This window comes from Lolium perenne, chromosome 3 (assembly GCF_019359855.2).
Source record: "Lolium perenne isolate Kyuss_39 chromosome 3, Kyuss_2.0, whole genome shotgun sequence".
Lineage (NCBI taxonomy): Eukaryota > Viridiplantae > Streptophyta > Magnoliopsida > Poales > Poaceae > Lolium > Lolium perenne.
The window spans coordinates 143,188,989-143,212,222 of record NC_067246.2 but is presented as its reverse complement, the minus strand read 5'-3'; positions in this window follow the sequence as shown (position 1 = coordinate 143,212,222).

The following is a 23,234-nucleotide window of genomic DNA, read 5'->3' as shown; positions in this document are numbered from 1 at the left end:
TTTCGCAACGGAGGATTTAAGTAGGCGGAAGGGCAGGTCAGGAGGCGGCACGAGGGCCCCACACCACAGGGCCGCGCGGCCAAGGGGGGGCCGCGCCGCCCTAGGGTCTGGGCACCTCGTGGCCCCACTTCGCCTTCTCTTCAGACTTCTGGAAGCTTCGTGGCAAAATAGGACCCTGGGCGTTGATTTCGTCCAATTCCGAGAATATTTCCTTACTAGGATTTCTGAAACCAAAAACAGCAGAAAACAGCAACTGGCACTTCGGCATCTTGTTAATAGGTTAGTTCCAGAAAATGCACGAATATGACATAAAGTGTGCATAAAACATGTAGATAACATCAATAATGTGGCATGGAACATAAGAAATTATCGATACATCGGAGACGTATCAGCATCCCCAAGCTTAGTTCTGCTCGTCCCGAGCAGGTAAAACGATAACACGTATAATTTACGGAGTGACATGCCATCATAACCTTGATCATACTATTTGTAAAGCATATGTAGTGAATGCAGCGATCAAAACAATGTATATGACATGAGTAAACAAGTGAATCATATAGCAAAGACTTTTCATGAATAGCACTTCAAGACAAGCATCAATAAGTCTTGCATAAGAGTTAACTCATAAAGCAATAATTCATAGTAAAGGCATTGAAGCAACACAAAGGAAGATTAAGTTTCAGCGGTTGCTTTCAACTTGTAACATGTATATCTCATGGATATTGTCAACATAGAGTAATATAATAAGTGCAATAAGCAAATATGTAGGAATCAATGCACAGTTCACACAAGTGTTTGCTTCTTGAGGTGGATAGAAATAGGTGAACTGACTCAACATTGAAAGTAAAAGAATGGTCCTCCATAGAGGAAAAGCATCGATTGCTATATTTGTGCTAGAGCTTTGATTTTGAAAACATGAAACAATTTTGTCAACGGTAGTAATAAAGCATATGTATCATGTAAATTATATCTTACAAGTTGCAAGCCTCATGCATAGTGTACTAATAGTGCCCTCACCTTGTCCTAATTAGCTTGGACTACCGGATCATCGCAATGCACATGTTTTAACCAAGTGTCACAAAGGGGTACCTCTATGCCGCCTGTACAAAGGTCTAAGGAGAAAGCTCGCATTGGATTTCTCGCTATTGATTATTCTCAACTTAGACATCCATACCGGGACAACATAGACAACAGATAATGGACTCCTCTTCTATGCATAAGCATGTAACAACAATTAATAATTTTCTCATATGAGATTGAGGATATATGTCCAAAACTGAAACTTCCACCATGGATCATGGCTTTAGTTAGCGGCCCAATGTTCTTCTCTAACAATATGCATGCTTAACCATGAGGTGGTAGATCTCTCTTACTTCAGACAAGACGAACATGCATAGCAACTCACATGAAATTCAACAAAGAGTAGTTGATGGCGTCCCCAGTGAACATGGTTATCGCACAACAAGCAACTTAATAAGAGATAAAGTGCATAAGTACATATTCAATACCACAATAGTTTTTAAGCTATTTGTCCCATGAGCTATATATTGCAAAGGTGAATGATGGAATTTTAAAGGTAGCACTCAAGCAATTTACTTTGGAATGGCGGAAAATACCATGTAGTGGGTAGGTATGGTGGACACAAATGGCATAGTGGTTGGCTCAAGTATTTTGGATGCATGAGAAGTATTCCCTCTCGATACAAGGTTTAGGCTAGCAAGGTTATTTGAAACAAACACAAGGATGAACTGGTGCAGCAAAACTCACATAAAAGACATATTGAAAACATTATAAGACTCTACACCGTCTTCCTTGTTGTTCAAACTCAATACTAGAAATTATCTAGACCTTAGAGAAACCAAATATGCAAGCCAAATTTTAGCATGCTCTATGTATTTCTTCATTAATGGGTGCAAAGCATATGATGCAAGAGCTTAAACATGAGCACAACAATTGCCAAGTATCACATTACCCAAGACATTTATAGCAATTACTACATGTATCATTTTCCAATTCCAACCATATAACAATTTAACGAAGGAGAAACTTTGCCATGAATACTATGAGTAGAAACTAAGGACATACTTGTCCATATGCTACAGCGGAGCGTGTCTCTCTCCCATAAAGTGAATGCTAGGATCCATTTTATTCAAACAAAACAAAAAACAAAAACAAACCGACGCTCCAAGCAAAGCACATAAGATGTGATGGAATAAAAATATAGTTTCAGGGGAGGAACCTGATAATGTTGTCGATGAAGAAGGGGATGCCTTGGGCATCCCCAAGCTTAGACGCTTGAGTCTTCTTGATATATGCAGGGGTGAACCACCGGGGCATCCCCAAGCTTAGAGCTTTCACTCTCCTTGATCATGTTGCATCATACTCCTCTCTTGATCCTTGAAAACTTCCTCCACACCAAACTTAGAACAACTCATTAGAGGGTTAGTGACAATAAAAATTAACATGTTCAGAGGTGACACAATCATTCTTAACACTTCTGGACATTGCATAAAGCTACTGGACATTAATGGATCAAAGAAATTCATCCAACATAGCAAAAGAGGCAATGCGAAATAAAAGGCAGAATCTGTCAAAAACAGAACAGTTCGTATTGACGAATTTTATCGAGGCACCAGACTTGCTCAAATGAAAATGCTCAAATTTAATGAAAGTTGCGTACATATCTGAGGATCACTCACGTAAATTGGCATAATTTTCTGAGTTACCTACAGGGAAAACAGCCCAGATTCGTGACAGCAAAGAAATCTGTTTCTGCGCAGTAATCCAAATCTAGTATGAACTTTTCTATCAACGGCTTTACTTGGCACAACAAAACACTAAACTAAGATAAGGAGAGGTTGCTACAGTAGTAAACAACTTCCAAGACACAAAATAAAAACAAAGTACTGTAGGTAAAAAAACATGGGTTGTCTCCCATAAGCGCTTTTCTTTAACGCCTTTCAGCTAGGCGCAGAAAGTGTGTATCAAGTATTATCAAGAGATGGTGTGTCAACCTTACCTTGGGCTTTATCCTTACCTTTCTTATTGTTTTTCTTTCCCTTTGATTTAGGAAATATATGATTTCCTCCCGGTGTAGAGGTGAATTCCAGGGTGCCTTCTCCCACATCAATGACTGCTCCCAATAGTTTCAGCAGGGATCTTCCGAGTGTGATTTTTCCTGTCCCTACGCATTCAATAACAAGATAATCAATGGATATTGTTCTTCCAGGAATGGTTGTATGCACACCTGCAGCTATTCCCTTAGGAATTATAACAGAGTTATCAATGAGAGTTATTTCTTCTCCTCCTTTATCGACTCCCCAAAGTTTCAAAGATTTATAAATGCTCTCAGGCATAAGGCAAAATTCAGACATAATATCACAGTTGGCACGAAGAGTTCGATCACCGATAACAATTTTAACAGTAGAATCCCACAATGAAAGTTTAGAGTTCACTAAAACTTGTTCAAGATGATTACGAACATGGCAATAGTTATCATCCAAGCGAGATGTACTTATCTCGAGATTGTTTAATCTATTATAAATGCTACTGAGGGCTGAATCAAAGTTATTAGCTGAATCATGTGATGCAACCAACTTCTTTATGGCATTAAAAGCTTGATCCCCATTGCAATGAAGGAAATCTCCTCCCACTAAAGTATCCAAAGCGTATCTATAGCGAATCATAATACCAAAATAAAAATTACTAAGGAGCAAACTTAGAGTCATTTGAGGTTCAGTTTTACGATAAGAAGTAAAAATTCTAGACCAAGCATCCTTAAAACTCTCCTCATCCCCTTGTTTAAAAGTGAAGACTAATTCTTCAGGCGAAGAAGTAATAGGTTCAGAGCTAGACATGGTAACAAAAGTAACTAATTTTTTTGTATTTTTAATATAGAGTGCAAGACAATAAATAAAGCAAACTAGATAAAGTAAATGCAAGTAACTAATTTTTTTTGTGTTTTTGATATAGCAAACAAGATAGCAAATAAAGTAAAACTAGCAACTAATTTTTTTGTATTTTGATTTAGTGCAGCAAACAAAGTAGTAAATAAAACTAAGCAAGACAAAAACAAAGTAAAGAGATTGAGAAGTGGAGACTCCCCTTGCAGCGTGTCTTGATCTCCCCGGCAACGGCGCCAGAAAAAGAGCTTGATGGCGTGTAACTCACACGTTCGTTGGGAACCCCAAGAGGAAGGTATGATGCGCACAACAGCAAGTTTTCCCTCAGAAAGAAACCAAGGTTTATCGAACCAGGAGGAGCCAAGAAGCACGTTGAAGGTTGATGGCGGCGGGATGTAGTGCGGCGCAACACCAGGGATTCCGGCTCCAACGTGGAACCTGCACAACACAACCAAAGTACTTTGCCCCAACGAAACAGTGAGGTTGTCAATCTCACCGGCTTGCTGTAACAAAGGATTAACCGTATTGTGTGGAAGATGATTGTTTGCAGAAAACAGTAGAACAAGTATTGCAGTAGATTGTATTTCAGTATAGAGAATTGGACCGGGGTCCACAGTTCACTAGAGGTGTCTCTCCCATAAAATAAACAGCATGTTGGGTGAACAAATTACAGTTGGGCAATTGACAAATAAAGAGGGCATGACCATGCACATACATATTATGATGAGTATAGTGAGATTTAATTGGGCATTACGACAAAGTACATAGACCGCCATCCAGCATGCATCTATGCCTAAAAAGTCCACCTTCAAAGTTATCATCCGAACCCCCTCCAAAGTATTAAGTTGCTAACAACAGACAATTGCATTAAGTATTGCGCGTAATGTAACTAGTAACTACATCCTTGAACATAGCACTAATGTTTTATCCCTAGTGGCAAACAGACATCCACAACCTTAGAACTTTTCACACACTGTCCCCAGATATCAATGGAGGCATGAACCCACTATCGAGCATAAATACTCCCTCTTGGAGTTACAAGCATCTACTTGGCCAGAGCATCTACTAGTAACGGAGAGCATGCAAGATCATAAACAACACATAGACATAACTTTGATAATCAACATAACAAGTATTCTCTATTCATCGGATCCCAACAAACGCAACATATAGAATTACAGATAGATGATCTTGATCATGTTAGGCAGCTCACAAGATCCGACAATGAAGCACAATGGGGAGAAGACAACCATCTAGCTACTGCTATGGACCCATAGTCCAGGGGTAGACTACTCACACATCACTCCGGAGGCGACCATGGCGGCGTAGAGTCCTCCGGGAGATGATTCCCCTCTCCGGCAGGGTGCCGGAGGCGATCTCCTGGATGCCCCGAGATGGGATCGGCGGCAGCGGCGTCTCTGGAAGGTTTTCCGTATCGTGGCTCTCGGTACTAGGGGTTTCGCAACGGAGGATTTAAGTAGGCGGAAGGGCAGGTCAGGAGGCGGCACGAGGGCCCCACACCACAGGGCCGCGCGGCCAAGGGGGGCCGCGCCGCCCTAGGGTCTGGGCACCTCGTGGCCCCACTTCGTCTCCTCTTCGGACTTCTGGAAGCTTCGTGGCAAAATAGGACCCTGGGCGTTGATTTCGTCCAATTCCGAGAATATTTCCTTACTAGGATTTCTGAAACCAAAAACAGCAGAAAACAGCAACTGGCACTTCGGCATCTTGTTAATAGGTTAGTTCCAGGAAATGCACGAATATGACATAAAGTGTGCATAAAACATGTAGATAACATCAATAATGTGGCATGGAACATAAGAAATTATCGATACGTCGGAGACGTATCACCGGTTCATGCACAGCGGTGTCGGTGAGCAAGATCCGATGCGGTGCACGATGGATCCGGCGAAGCGGCTCCGGTGGGGTGGACGATACCGCAGCTGAAGGGACTGCGGTAGACTGCTGGATGAGCATATGGTTTCGAGGTTCGGCGGGGATGATTGATGCGTGTGGTTGGCACGTCCGTTGGGAACCCCAAGAGGAAGGTGTGATGCGCACAGCGGCAAGTTTCCCTCAGTAAGAAACCAAGGTTTAATCGGACCAGTAGGAGTCAAGAAGCACGTTGAAGGTTGATGGCGGCGAGATGTAGTGCGGCGCAACACCAGTGATTCCGGCGCCAACGTGGAACCTGCACAACACAACCAAAGTACTTTGCCCCAACGAAACAGTGAGGTTGTCAATCTCACCGGCTTGCTGTAACAAAGAGTTAACCGTATTGTGTGGAAGATGATTGTTTGCAGAAAATAGTAGAACAAGTATTGCAGTAGATTGTATTTCAGTAAAGAGAATTGGACCGGGGTCCACAGTTCACTAGAGGTGTCTCTCCCATAAGACGAACAGCATGTTGGGTGAACAAATTACAGTTGGGCAATTGACAAATAAAGAGAGCATGACCATGCACATACATATCATGATGAGTATAGTGAGATTTAATTGGGCATTACGACAAAGTACATAGACCGTCATCCAACTGCATCTATGCCTAAAAAGTCCACCTTCAGGTTATCATCCGAACCCCTTCCAGTATTAAGTTGCTAACAACAGACAATTGCATTAAGTATGGTGCGTAATGTAACTAGTGACTACATCCTTGAACATAGCACTAATGTTTTATCCCTAGTGGCAACAGCACAACACAACCTTAGAACTTTCTGTCACTGTCCCTGTGTCAATGCAGCATGAACCCACTATCGAGCATAAGTACTCCCTCTTGGAGTTAATAGCAAAAACTTGGCCAGAGTATCTACTAGTAACGGAGAGCATGCAAGATCATAAACAACACATAGCATAACTTTGATAATCAACATAACAAGTATTCTCTATTCATCGGATCCCAACAAACGCAACATATAGAATTATAGATAGATGATCTTGATCATGTTAGGCAGCTCACAAGATCCGACAATGATAGCACAATGGGGAGAAGACAACCATCTAGCTACTGCTATGGACCCATAGTCCAGGGGTAGACTACTCACACATCACACCGGAGGCGACCATGGCGGCGTAGAGTCCTCCGGGAGATGATTCCCCTCTCCGGCAGGGTGCCGGAGGCGATCTCCTGGATCCCCCGAGAGGGGATCGGCGTTGGCGGCGTCTCTGGAAGGTTTTCCGTATCGTGGCTCTCGATGCGGGGGTTTCGTCACGGAGGCTATTTGTAGGCGGAAGGGCAGGTCAAGAGGCGGCACGGGGCCCCACACCACGTGGCCGCGCGGCCAAGGGGGGCCGCGCCGCCCTAGGGTGTGGCCCCTCCGTGGCCCCTCTTCGTCTCTCCTTCGGACTTCTGGAAGCTTCGTGAGAAAATAGGCCCCTGGGCTTTGATTTCGTCCAATTCCAAGAATATTTCCTTACTAGGATTTCTGAAACCAAAAACAGCAGAAAAAGAATCGGCACTTCGGCATCTTGTTAATAGGTTAGTTCCAGAAAATGCACGAATATGACATAAAGTGTGCATAAAACATGTAGATAACATCAATAATGTGGCATGGAACATAAGGAATTATCGATACGTCGGAGACGTATCAGCATCCCCAAGCTTAGCTCTGCTCGTCCCGAGCAGGTAAAATGATAACACAGATAATTTCTGGAGTGACATGCCATCATAATCTTGATCATACTATTTGTAAAGCATATGTAGTGAATGCAGCGATCAAAACAATGTATATGACATGAGTAAACAAGTGAATCATAAAGCAAAGACTTTTCATGAATAGCACTTCAAGACAAGCATCAATAAGTCTTGCATAAGAGTTAACTCATAAAGCAATAATTCAAAGTAAAGGCATTGAAGCAACACAAAAGAAGATTAAGTTTCAGCGGTTGCTTTCAACTTGTAACATGTATATCTCATGGATATTGTCAACATAGAGTAATATAATAAGTGCAATAAGCAAGTATGTAGGAATCAATGCACAGTTCACACAAGTGTTTGCTTCTTGAGGTGGAGAGAAATAGGTGAACTGACTCAACATTGAAAGTAAAAGAATGGTCCTCCATAGAGGAAAAGCATCGATTGCTATATTTGTGCTAGAGCTTTGATTTTGAAAACATGAAACAATTTTGTCAACGGTAGTAATAAAGCATATGCATCATGTAAATTATATCTTATAAGTTGCAAGCCTCATGCATAGTGTACTAATAGTGCCCGCACCTTGTCCTAATTAGCTTGGACTACCGGATCATCACAATGCATTGTTTTTACCAAGTGTCACAAAGGGGTACCTCTATGCCGCTTTGTACAAAGGTCTAAGGAGAAAGCTCGCATTGGATTTCTCGCTATTGATTATTCTTCAACTTAGACATCCATACCGGGACAACATAGACAACAGATAATGGACTCCTCTTTTATGCATAAGCATATACCAACAATTAATAATTTTCTCATTTGAGATTTGAGGATTGTTGTCCAAAACTGAAACTTCCACCATGGAGCATGGCTTTAGTTAGCGGCCCAATGTTCTTCTCTAACATATGCATGCTTAACCATATGGTGGTAGATCTCTCTTACTTCAGACAAGACAGACATGCATAGCAACTCACATGAAATTCAACAATGAATAGTTGATGGCGTCCCCAGTGAACATGGTTATCGCACAACAAGCAACTTAATAAGAGATAAAGTGCATAATTACATATTCAATACCACAATAGTTTTTAAGCTATTTGTCCCATGAGCTATATATTGCAAAGGTGAATGATGGAATTTTAAAGGTAGCACTCAAGCAATTTACTTTGGAATGGCGGAAAATACCATGTAGTAGGTAGGTATGGTGGACACAAATGGCATAGTGGTTGGCTCAAGTATTTTGGATGCATGAGAAGTATTCCCTCTCGATACAAGGTTTAGGCTAGCAAGGCTTATTTGAAACAAACACAAGGATGAACCGGTGCAGCAAAACTCACATAAAAGACATATTGAAAACATTATAAGACTCTACACCGTCTTCCTTGTTGTTCAAACTCAATACTAGAAATTATCTAGACCTTAGAGAAACCAAATATGCAAACCAAATTTTAGCATGCTCTATGTATTTCTTCATTAATGGGTGCAAAGCATATGATGCAAGAGCTTAATCATGAGCACAACAATTGCCAAGTATCACATTACCCAAGACATTAATAGCAATTACTACATGTATCATTTTCCAATTCCAACCATATAACAATTTAACGAAGGAGAAACTTCGCCATGAATACTATGAGTAGAAACCAAGGACATACTTGTCCATATGCTACAGCGGAGCGTGTCTCTCTCCCATAAAGTGAATGCTAGGATCCATTTTATTCAAACAAAACAAAAACAAAAACAAACCGACGCTCCAAGAAAAAGCACATAAGATGTGATGGAATAAAAATATAGTTTCAGGGGAGGAACCTGATAATGTTGTCGATGAAGAAGGGGATGCCTTGGGCATCCCCAAGCTTAGACGCTTGAGTCTTCTTAGAATATGCAGGGGTGAACCACCGGGGCATCCCCAAGCTTAGAGCTTTCACTCTCCTTGATCATGTTGCATCATACTCCTCTCTTGATCCTTGAAAACTTCCTCCACACCAAACTCGAAACAACTTATTAGAGGGTTAGTGCACAATAAAAATTAACATATTCAGAGGTGACACAATCATTCTTAACACTTCTGGACATTGCATAATGCTACTGGACATTAGTGGATCAAAGAAATTCATCCAACATAGCAAAAGAGGCAATGCGAAATAAAAGGCAGAATCTGTCAAAACAGAACAGTTCGTATTGACGAATTTTAAAATGGCACCAGACTTGCTCAAATGAAAATGCTCAAATTGAATGAAAGTTGCGTACATATCTGAGGATCATGCACGTAAATTGGCTTAATTTTATGAGCTACCTACAGGGAGGTGGACCCAGATTCGTGACAGCAAAGAAATCTGGAACTGCGCAGTAATCCAAATCTAGTACTTACTTTTCTATCAACGGCTTTACTTGGCACAACAAAACATAAAACTAAGATAAGGAGAGGTTGCTACAGTAGTAAACAACTTCCAAGACACAAAATAAAAACAAAGTACTGTAGTAAAATAACACATGGGTTATCTCCCAAGAAGTTCTTTCTTTATAGCCATTAAGATGGGCTCAGCAGTTTTGATGATGCACTCGCAAGAAATAGTATTTGAAGCAAAAGAGAGCTTCAAGAGGCAAATTCAAAACACATTTAAGTCTAACATGCTTTCTATGAAGAGGAATCTTGTAAATAAACAAGTTCAAGAAGCATAATGCAACAAGCGTAGAAAGATAAAACAAGTGTAGCTTCAAAAAATTTAGCACATAGAGAGGTGTTTTAGTAACATGAAAATTTCTACAACAATATTTTCCTCTCTCATAATAATTTTCAGTAGCATCATGAGCAAACTCAACAATGTAACTATCACATAAAGCATTCTTATCATGAGTCTCATGCATAAAATTATTACTCTCCACGTAAGCATAATCAATTTTATTAGTTGTAGTGGGAGCAAATTCAACAAAGTGGCTATCATCATATATAGGAGGCATATTGTAATCATAAAAGAAAATTTTCTCCTCAATGCTTGGGGGACTAAAAAGATCATGCTCATCAGAGCCAACTTCCCCAAGCTTAGAATTTTCCATAGCATTAGCAACAATGGTGTTCAAAGCATCCATAGTAATAACATTCCCATTAGCATGCATATAAAGTTCCATGGGTTTTTTAATTCTCTCTTCAAACACATCATGTCCTAATTCAAGATAAAGTTCATAAAGATCTCTCATATTTTTGTTGTTTTCCATTATGCTTAACTAGTGAAATAAAAACATGCATGATATTAAGTAAAGTAAAACAAGTAACTAATTTTTTTTGTGTTTTTAATATGGAGAACAAGATAGTAAATAAAGTAAAACTAGCAACTAATTTTTTTTTTGTATTTTGATTTAGTGCAGCAAACAAAGTAGTAAATAAAACTAAGCAAGACAAAAACAAAGTAAAGAGATTGAGAAGTGGAGACTCCCCTTGCAGCGTGTCTTGATCTCCCGACAACGGCGCCGAGAAATTTGCTTGATGCGTGTGGTTGGCACGTCCGTTGGGAACCCCAAGAGGAAGGTGTGATGCGCACAGCGGCAAGTTTCCCTCAGTAAGAAACCAAGGTTTAATCGGACCAGTAGGAGTCAAGAAGCACGTTGAAGGTTGATGGCGGCGAGATGTAGTGCGGCGCAACACCAGTGATTCCGGCGCCAACGTGGAACCCGCACAACACAACCAAAGTACTTTGCCCCAACGAAACAGTGAGGTTGTCAATCTCACCGGCTTGCTGTAACAAAGAGTTAACCGTATTGTGTGGAAGATGATTGTTTGCGTAAAACAAGAGAACAAGTATTGCAGTAGATTGTATTTCAAGAAAGAGAATTGGACCGGGGTCCACAGTTCACTAGAGGTGTCTCTCCCATAAGACGAACAGCATGTTGGGTGAACAAATTACAGTTGGGCAATTGACAAATAAAGAGAGCATGACCATGCACATACATATCATGATGAGTATAGTGAGATTTAATTGGGCATTACGACAAAGTACATAGACCGTCATCCAACTGCATCTATGCCTAAAAAGTCCACCTTCAGGTTATCATCTGAACCCCTTCCAGTATTAAGTTGCTAACAACAGACAATTGCATTAAGTATGGTGCGTAATGTAACTAGTGACTACATCCTTGAACATAGCACTAATGTTTTATCCCTAGTGGCAACAGCACAACACAACCTTAGAACTTTGTCACATCGTCCTGTGTCAATGCAGGCATGAACCCACTATCGAGCATAAGTACTCCCTCTTGGAGTTAATAGCAAAAACTTGGCCAGAGTATCTACTAGTAACGGAGAGCATGCAAGATCATAAACAACACATAGCATAACTTTGATAATCAACATAACAAGTATTCTCTATTCATCGGATCCCAACAAACGCAACATATAGAATTACAGATAGATGATCTTGATCATGTTAGGCAGCTCACAAGATCCGACAATGATAGCACAATGGGGAGAAGACAACCATCTAGCTACTGCTATGGACCCATAGTCCAGGGGTAGACTACTCACACATCACACCGGAGGCGACCATGGCGGCGTAGAGTCCTCCGGGAGATGATTCCCCTCTCCGGCAGGGTGCCGGAGGCGATCTCCTGGATCCCCCGAGATGGGATCGGCGTTGGCGGCGTCTCTGGAAGGTTTTCCGTATCGTGGCTCTCGATCGGGGGTTTCGTCACGGAGGCTATTTGTAGGCGGAAGGGCAGGTCAAGAGGCGGCACGGGGGCCCCACACCACAGGGCCGCGCGGCCAAGGGGGGGGCCGCGCCGCCCTAGGGTGTGGCCCCTCCGTGGCCCCTCTTCGTCTCTCCTTCGGACTTCTGGAAGCTTCGTGAGAAAATAGGCCCCTGGGCTTTGATTTCGTCCAATTCCGAGAATATTTCCTTACTAGGATTTCTGAAACCAAAAACAGCAGAAAACAGAATCGGCACTTCGGCATCTTGTTAATAGGTTAGTTCCAGAAAATGCACGAATATGACATAAAGTGTGCATAAAACATGTAGATAACATCAATAATGTGGCATGGAACATAAGGAATTATCGATACGTCGGAGACATATCAATGATCCGGTCCGATTGATGACGGTGTCGATGAAGCAGCTCCGGCAGGCAGCCGGATGACGAGGATCGGGAGGGCTCGGGTAGGCCAGGGAAGTCCGGCGGGGATGTTCCGGTGCGGTGGTCGTGGAGGTGGGAGAGAGGGACTTGGGAAGTTCCGGTGGGTGGTCTGAGGGAAATGAATTTTTTTTGGGAGGGTTTCCGGGCTAGGGAGGTGGTGATCCAAAAAATGACGGTCATACCCCCCCACCAACCGACTTTGCTGTCATCTCCACAGGGGTAGAATGGGAATTTGGAAGCGTGTGAAATTTTTGTATTTTGTGGGCGGGAAGTTTTGCCGCTATGAGATTTTGAATTTGGCTAAGGTCCAACTATAATGATAAAAAATTGTGAGACCGTACTAGTACCTCTGTTCAAGGCCGAGTGCAAAATCAAATCATCATCACCTTGAATACCGGTTACTATCATCGTGATCTATCTTCTTATCCCATTCAAAAACCCGTCTGAAATATTTCAGGATTGGCGGGAGATTTTGCCGCCCGACTGAGATTTGATTTTGAATATGGCTATGGTCAAGTAATATAATATAATACTAATATAAAGACGGTAGACCTGGTTAAGTACAGTACTAATTGCTCTGCTCCGGCAGTCAAGGCCAACAGCCACATCAAGCCATCATCATTACAAACAAAATCAGTCAAATCTAGAAGCTAGTATAGGAAAAATTCACAGCAGCATAATAAATCCAGAAAACTAAGTACGGAGTATAATACATAAACTGCATACGATAGCCAAAAGCAGCCAATAACAATGTTAATGTTCACGACAAACTAATCTGTAAATAATACAAGACGCAATGTATGGCCAACATGAAGATTAGGATACCCCAGGATGAATGAATCTGATCTTCATTCAGCATATATTTCTTCGTCACTCCATTCTCTGATCTGAATGAAATATTCATTGAACTCCTTCCGTCTGCAGTGTGCAGCCAATACATCCTCCAAACGGTATGGCCTTTGTTCATTTCTCATACCGTAGTTTCCTAATCTATCCACACGTATTGGCCACTCATCCCAGGCCTTTATATCATCAAAGTACTCTCTGATATAACCCAAATCTGCGTAGTAAATGCAGCCAGGTCGAAGTGTCGGGTGCACTCTGGTGTCGACGGAGATACACCGGATATAATGGACGAAGAAGGCACGACTGCCAATGTTATTGACAGCATGGAGAGAGCGGCTCTCAGTGTCCACACGGTAGACCAATGATTGACCTTCCTCCAAATGCTTGTTGTCCAACAACACAAGCAGCAGAGCACCATCCGACTTCACAAGGTAGAACTTGTTATTTCCAAGTTCTGGAAATGAAAATAGTGTATCCATGTTGACTATGCTCGCGCGCTGCTCCAACTGGACATTGTTGGTGCACACTAATTTTCCAAACTCAAAATTGTTCACAGCTATTGCATACAATTCACCATTGAACGGGGTAATGCAACGCAGAGAATGGTGCTCGGTCGAAAATCTTCCTTCTCCCCAATCTTCATCTATACCCTTAGTTGGAGTGCTCTCATCGACCCAAGCAATTTCCGCCGGGTAATCTTTGGAAACGAAGACCATAGTCAGGGACTTCATTACAGCGACTGATGACGATGGAAAACCTCGCCAATGCCTACGTATTGTAGACTAGGGTTTCGGGAGAGAGCGACGATGAAGATTCCGGGAGCGAGATTAGGCACACGAAGTACCCAGCTTCGGGTCCCCTCGGTGGAGGATCCCTACGTGCTGCTAGCAATCCAGCATAATATCATATGTATGTTTACAGGGTGTCGCCATAGGCGGATCTATGTTGTCTCTATTCTGTCTATCTGTTGTCTCTCTTATTTCGGGTGCCCTGGCTAGCTTTATATATGCAACCAGCCTAGGGTTTTACAAGAGTCCTAGTCGACTACCTCTTCGGGTTGCCTTGTTGGGCCTTCTCCATATTGGGTCTTCTCCATATTGGGCCGAGCCAGGTATACTAATAATGGGTATCCGAAGGGTATGCCCATGTCAGTAGCCCCCGAGTTTATAGGGAAGTCGAAGACTTGCGTAGAAACTCCAAGCATAACCATCCCCGAAGTCGAAGAAATACAAGGCGAGGTCCATGTCGTAGATCATGTGTAGCGTAGATGATGTCGATGATTCTTGAAATTATCGGGTGCGCGGCAGCGCTCCCGATCGGAGTAGCCCCCGAGTCTATGGGCAAGTGTTTGCACTTGGGCATAGACTCAAGTTGTACTACTCGATAAAGAACTTAACTATATTTCTGGAGGATTTGATGAAATCCATGTGCTCCCAATGGGAGTAGGCTCCACTCGAGTCGTAGAATCGAGTTGAGTCTACAAACCTTGATTGTCATAAATGCTGTCGAAGTTATTTTTCTATCGGGTGCGCGACCAGCGCTCCCGATGGGAGTAGCCCCCGAGGCTACAGCCAAGTGTTTGCACTTGGGTGTAGGCTCAACTTGCTTGTAATTGACTCCACAATTTTTCCTCTTTCTTATCGGGAGGGTGAACAATACTCTCGATAAGAGTAGCCCCCGAGCCTATGAGCAGGTGCTTGCACCTAGGCATAGGCTCAAGTTGTACTACTCGATAAACAACTTGGCACAGCCCCTCTTTTTATCGACTCCAGGCCGGTGCTATTTTTATTTGACATCCATATCTATATTGTACAGGGATAATGGTAGTTGGGGCTAGTTCATCTGACGGATCAGGTACTAGTTAACTGCTCTAGTGGCAATCCGCAAAAACCTACTTCAAGATCACGTCCCTGGACATGATCTTGGGATACTGGTGTAAACTTCGACAGGTGCCGCTTAAGGTCTTACCATTCTGTCGAGTCCCAGTCATATTTTATCGGGTACCTAACGCGTCCGTTAGGATTTTTCTTCGTATCTGTTGATACGGATAAAAGTAGCAGAGCGCAGTCTTTGGCGATGCCACGCCACACAGAACGGATCTGGGGTCTTACCTTCACAGAGTTTTGCGGCATTCAGAGATTGTTCGCGACTTTGGCGCTCTGAGAATATTTTGTCAAGTGCCTTGTTCGGCTGATGCAATGACCCATTTTGCGGGTTCTTCTATTTTTCTCTCGGGCTTGATGAGACAGCCGAATATATTGGGTTCTTCTATTTTTCTCTCGGGCTTGATGAGACAGCCGAATATATTGGGTTCTTCTATATTGTCGGGTACATCCCTGATGCTCTTGGTCGGAACAATATGGCGAGTCAATGAACCCGAAGATTTATCCACCTCTCTTTTTTTTTGGTTCCTCCTTGATGAAAATTTCGTCGAGTTCCTCCTTCAGGAAAATTTCTTCGGGTCCTCTTTGAGGACAATTCTTCGGGTCCTCTTTGAAGATAATTCTTCGAGACCTCCTTGAGGATAATTCTTCGGGACCTCCTTGAAGATAATTTTTCGGGACCTCCTTGAAGATAATTCTTCGGGACCTTCTTGAAAATAATTCTTCGGCACCTCCTTGAGGATAATTCTTCGGCACCTCCTTGAGGATAATTCTTCGAGACCTCCTTAAGGATAATTCTTCGAGACCTCCTTAAGGATAATTCTTCGGGTCCTCCTTGAATAAAATTTCATCGGGTTCTCTTTTGAAGAAAATTTCGTCGGGTTCTCTCATGATTTTATTGGGTTCCTCCCTGAAGAAGATTTCGTCGGGTGCTATTTTGATTTCGTCGGGTTCCTCCCTGAAGAAGATTTCGTCGGGTGCTCTTTTGATTTCGTCGGGTTCCTCCCTGAAGAAGATTTCGTCGGGTGCTCTTTTGATTTCGTCGGGTTCCTCCCTGAAGAAGATTTTGTCGGGTGCTCTTTTGATTTCATCGGGTTCCTCCCTGAAGAAGATTTTGTCGGGTGCTCTCTTATATACTTTAAAATTTGCTTTCTCCTGCACAAACAAACAAACTTTTTCTATCTTTTCCTTGACTCTCTTTTTTGCATGCGGTGTCAGATACTCAGATTCGATGATATGTATATGCCACGCAGCCCCCGAATGTCGGGTGCGGCGAAAGTGAATGATAATCAACTTTGTGCAAAATAAAAGAACACTTAGCTTTTTGGACACGACGAAGTCGATGCATTATGAAGTCTTCGAGTGTAGATAAGAAATCTAGCCAAAGTAGAAACCACCAAATAGCAAAAGTGGATGCCGCGAAATTGTTGATGAAGAAATAGCCGAGCCTCCGAGCGTTGCTGAGGTGATGTCATGATTGTTATGTCGCGGTCGTGACCTGAGGCGAAATCGTTGTCGAGCCCCCGAGCGTTAGGCGTGACGTCGAAATAATTTGATGGAGTCGCGGCGTCATATTTTGTGAAGCCATTTAAGATGAAGCCATAGACAATAATATACGAGGATGAATCCCAGATGAAGTATTTGATATGAATCCATATTGAATATTACGCCATTAAATATAGAGCATATATTGAAGATAAATCCGTAGATATCATAGAGGATGAATCCATTGGCCCGAAGAATCCAGTAATAATCATAGAAGATAAATCCGTTGATATCATAGAAGATGAATCCATTGATTCGAAGAAAATAGTTCCAGTAATAACCATAGAAGATGAATCCACCAAAGAAAATAAATCCAGTAATAATCCTTGATGATAAATCCAGTGACCCAAAACGCCTCGGGTAATGTTGTATAAGAGTAAGTCAGTAATGTCCATATAGATGAATCTTATAAGATGAATCCGATGAAGAAAAATCCAATAAGCCGAAGAAGATGAATCCACTGATCCGAAGAAGATAATTTCACTAAGCCGAAGAAAATAAATCCACTGTCGAAGAGAATAATTCCACTGAACCGGAGAAAATAATTCCACTGAACCGGAGAAGATATATCCAGAGCCGAAGAAAATAAATTCACCAAGTAACCGAGTATATTTGTGGTAACGAAGTAATGGCACAACCAAGAGTATCGAGTGTATTTGCTGTAATGAGGTAATGACGTAGCCCCCGAGTATTTGGGTATGGCGAAAGTAAAATAAATAAGTGAATCTTGGAGGAAAAGGAACACTTAGCTTTTTCATCGGGTGCGACGGGGTCATCGCTAGAGCAAATCGTCCAGCTAGCACAGTCGATGTAGGCGCGTGATGCCTGGCCGGAAGTAGTCGATGAAGAAGATGCAGCCGATGTGGCGGATCCACGACGGGTGAACCCCCGAGCGTAGCAAATTCGCGATGATGAATACGGTTCTCCCTATGCCGATTAAACTATTACGCCACTCAATGTTGCAGCGCAAGAGTCACGCATCATGTAAATCTCTGATCTGTGTTCCGCGAAGTGGAAACTTCCGATTGCTCCAGACTAAACATGCATAGAGAATAAATATATTTATCCGTGGAAGTTAGAATCATGTAAATCGATTAATAAAATAATCAAAAGAAAAAGAGAGATTGAATAGGATGCTCCTCATTGGGACAGGGTCGCGTGGTGTTGGAAAACACGATGCTCCTTTGTCGACATTGTTTGCTCTTCCTCACGCACCCGACGATTTGTGTAATCAAATGAGTAGATTGGTAATGCTAGGAGAAAAGTTAGATAAAATTATGCGAGGTAACCTGTAGCCACGCATGCCTGATGATTTACTTAGCAAATAATATTCAAAACGAAGGAAGCAAAAAAGTAATTGCTTAGCTGATTTGGACTTCTCGTCCAGGAGTAGAGAAGAAAAAAACTGTCCCTGCCTTGGGACTTGATACCTTTCCTTAAAATCGTCTAGCGCTTTTTTTTTTGTTCTTTTCCTTTGGAGATCCTTGCTAGATGCATTGACTACTCTTGTTGCTGGACACCATCACCTGGCACCCGAAGGAACCAGCACACGCACCTTTGATTTGGTATACGACGAATTTTCCATTGTAGCTGATGACTAAGTCGAAGAGATATGATCTGGTCTCGAGCGAGACGAACTCCAGTTTCTTCCGCTCAGATGGGATCTTGACGTTTGTTGATGACGACGGATCCCGCCCGGATAACGAAATCCAGTCGCCGCGATTCCCCACAGACGGCGCCAATTGACGAGGGAACACCTCGCCAATGCCTACGTATTGTAGACTAGGGTTTCGGGAGAGAGCGACGATGGAGATTCCGGGAGCGAGATTAGGCACACGACGTACCCAGCTTCGGGTCCCCTCGGTGGAGGATCCCTACGTGCTGCTAGCAATCCAGCATAATATCATATGTATGTTTACAGGGTGTCGCCATAGGCGGATCTATGTTGTCTCTATTCTGTCTATCTGTTGTCTCTCTTATTTCGGGTGCCCTGGCTAGCTTTATATATGCAACCAGCCTAGGGTTTTACAAGAGTCCTAGTCGACTACCTCTTCGGGTTGCCTTGTTGGGCCTTCTCCATATTGGGTCTTCTCCATATTGGGCCGAGCCAGGTATACTAATAATGGGTACCCGAAGGGTATGCCCATGTCAACTGACTTCAGAATAACATATGGCATATGCGCCTCAAACCTAGTATTCAATGTCTTTGTGAGTGGGTTCAGAAGCCGTATCTTGTGCGGCTGGTTCTTCTGGGCAAGCACGATGACGCCATGGCAAAAGCCGACGAAGTAGTATCTAAAATATATTGATGAAGATAACATTCAGCACTAAGATGTTTACGATTGAAAATAAAAATAGATTAACTCTATAGATATGGAGGAATTTGAACCTTGCATGAACTTCCGTTAGATCGATGGTAACGTAGCGGGATGTGCGGAGGTGGAGGAAGGTGAAATCAGCAGCGTGTGGAATGGCGTGTTCTACCATGATCCATTCGTGCAGGTGCACGTCGGGCTCAGGTAAACCTGAGCGCCAATTTCTACAAACTTGCCTCAAAGCAGAGTAGGTGTCCATGTACTCCTCGTTCGCCAGTAAGCAGTCCCCGATCTTGTGAAGTGGTCCGTCAGCCCTGAGAGAGGCCCAGTCCACGGAGGCGCGGCGCTTGGATGCGCCGCCCTCGGAGGTGACGGTCTCGGGGGCGACGGCCGCCGGCGCATTCTTCTTGTCCATCGCCGGCAGGGAACGCGCGTAGGGCGGTTGGTGTTTTTCATTCGATTTGGAGAAGTTGATGGGACGTGAGAGGCGTGGTTGCGTACGTGAGTGAGAATGAGACTGTGTGAAGAGGGAGGGACAGAGGGGCTCTGTACAGGCAACGTGACGGTTGGTCTCGGCAGTTTCTCAAAAAAGCTAGACATTTGGTCTCAACACGCGCACCGCCTAACCGCTGCGCACCACGACATGCATCCGTGGTACTGCACGTCTGTACCGTTACGTGTACTCAGTTCTACCGTCGAGCCTTACACTGGAAAAATATATGTACTCAGTTTTCCCCTCGAGTACTAATACTGGCTAGTGCAATATACTCAGTTTTACCCTCAAGTGGCTGGTCAACAGAGAGTCAACAAATGGGATTAAGCTAGTATCTAATTGAGTAATTTGATGCGCAAAAAAATAAAATCATAGTTCCTCCTACTCATGGAGTCTTGTTAAGAAGAGGAGGTCTAACACGTGGAAAACAGAATAGCACACCACAGGTCCGAAATGATGGAAAGGGCTAGGCAATCCACTTATAGATCTCAACAAAAACCACATGGAACTATATTAAACTTATGCAGTAGCCAACGCAACCAAAATTCAGAAGTGCTGGCTGAGTCCCAACACATTTGCTTCGGTGTCCCCCCCTTCGTTCAAACTGTAGTGAACTAAAACATATAAATGGCAAAGATCTCTTTTTAACTCTTCGTAACCAAGGGCGTAATGATTAAAAGTGAATAAAAAGATATAAGTGTAAGCTCTCAAGTAGCCAGTACGGTCCATTTGAGTCTATATTGTTCAGTAGTCAGACACGCAGACAACGTTGTACATTGAAAACCAAAACGTTCGTGGGTAAAATATTTCACCAGCCACATTGGCTGTTAGGAACATTAAGTACACCTAGTATATCTATACGATGGTATATAGGGCTTGATATGGGTTTTTACGGGCTAAAAAATGAAGGCACATGGCAAAAATTACCCCTTCAAGTTTTGGTGAGGGGGAGGGGGGGACACTGAAGCAAGCCTCGAGTCCCAAAGGCACAACACAATACGGAAACTTGCAAACTTACATAAAAGGGGCTATGCAACCCACTTATACACACATTAACAGCCATCCTCGTGTGTGACAAGAGAAATTCAACACTGGATTCGGAGGTAGGCACATGAAGCTTTACAAGGGCCAATGGGGCACCAACAAATTATGGATGAATTGAACCACACCGTCAACAATTCAAACTCGAGACCTTGGCTCTAATACCATTTAAGTTCAAACTGATTGAAAAGGCTAGGCAACCAATTTATAAAACATCCACAGGAACAACTACCAAGTTGATCCCAGCTGCAGATAAAATGCATCCGCCAACAAAATAGGAACATTGCCTCAGTCTCAGGAAAAATTTCACAATACCAAGGTACTCACATGTCAATGTCAGTGTTCATCTCCAATTATCTATGCCATTTTATTAGTCTTTGAGAGATTATAACGAACTTGATTGGCCTCCTGCAGTAGGGCATCACATGCTTCTGATCTCGATCTCAACATGTCAACTTGGTTTCTTAACACATCTGCTGCAGCTCGTTCTATTTGGAGTTGTTCCTCCAGAACTTGTGCAGAGAAAGACTTGGACTTGGACTTGGACTGCAAAAACCCAGCATTTCGCAGGAAAGTGTTTTTGGTGATATCTTTATTTTTAAGTACCATGGTAAATGTCTCCATACATTCTTCTAGAGTTTTTTCCATACCGTCTTTCCCGGGTTTTGCCATCTCCAATTCCATATTTGCCTGAAAAGTTTCCAGTCGTGTAAAAATTAAAGTTATTACAGAGAAACATGCAAACGGTAGATTTAATGTGTATGAACTACTTTTAATCCTACAAGTTGGTATGCCTGATTACACATCAAATGCATTTTCACAAAAAACGTCTACAAGATCATATTGACATGCCCATTATTGCTCCTACAAATTAGCAAGTGTGTCATTAAAAAATTTAAATCATAAAGAAGACTTACAATAACACTTTCTGCGAGTTCTCCTATCACATTATGTTTGTTCTTCTGGCATGCCTCGAACTGCTCTGCGTAGTCATCTCTTTGTCTGGTTGCATGTTGTTTGCATGATCTACTTTCTGCATTTTTGTACAATCATATAGAAATCAAATAACGTGGTTAAAATGGAGGATGCAAATATAACATGCACATGGAGTTCTACACATTTTACGAGTAACATATGTAGCAGTACAGACCAGCGGGGCATTACTTTTTGCCAGAGATGCCCAACCAAGTGACGAGATCCTGTACGGCTTGGTAAACGTTGTTTCAAGCGGTTAGCCTGGTTCCTTTTAGACAACGTCTGCAAAAGGAGACTAGTGAGACACTGGCGCAAAATAAGTATTCGGAATTTAATCTGGTTTCACGGTCCTCATAAGCCATACCACATTCTTTGGATCAGACCAGAGCTTGACAAGATCTCCCCACTGCTCGTCAGTCATACAGGGTGCAGGAGACTTTGTTCGAACATTGGTAGTAATCTGGCCAGTGAAGTATGTCGCCTTAAGCTTATAGCGGTGCTGGCGCAACAATTCTTTGAATATGGAAGCGATGACAAACTTTACATCCTCATTATCCTCATCAAATTCAAACCTTAACTGCTCACAACGGTTGAATGATTGGTGAGTTATATAGCATAGAAACAACAGTAAGCTACAAGAAATGGGACAGATCAATGTGGAATAATTTATCATTACCAGGAGAAGCATGACTTACGTGTAAATTATGCACTAAACTCTCGAACTGTGAAGGGGTGTCAACATACTGCTTCCACAATGGGAAGGTAGGAAGTTCATTCCTGATAAAATAGCCAATATGTGATACAAGATATGAAGATTCATGCGGATGAAGTGGCCTTCTGCCACCTACAATAGATGTGATGCGAAATCTTGAACCCATTCCGGAAATCTTAGCTGCAAGTTTTCTTCCTACCGTTGGCCCCCTCGTTTTTATTGATCGTGGCGAACCTACCAAGTTAAGCATTACATCAAGCTATCATGGTATATAGATACATAAGGGAGCATTAAACTACAAGTCTTGAAAAAAGTATTACCTTTTTTGGCGTGGGTTTCATCATCGGGAGAGGAGTTGTCTTTCGCAGGACTAAGGGTCGGAGGGAGATCATCACCAGTTTGCTGGTGTTGTGGCAGCACTGTTTGGACATTTGAGGCTGTATCATCTGGGACTAGCATCATGTGTCCTTGGCCATTATTACCTACCACCACTCCTGATGGTGCCAATTGTTGGCTCGAATTTGTTGTGGAAACTGGTTCTGTTGGCAATTGTTGCTGAGAAATGATTGGCAATCGGTGGTTGTGGAATGTGTGGGATGGTACATGTCGGCTACTTCTGTCTGATTCGATGGTTTGTGGTTTTTACGAGACCTTTTACTGTTATCATTCTCGGCCTGTTCGCCACCTCGTGTCAGTCTTTTGTTAGACCTTGTAATAGGAGGAGTAGCACGAGCATCAGGCTTAACCCTTTTTTTATTACGCACTGTCACCCA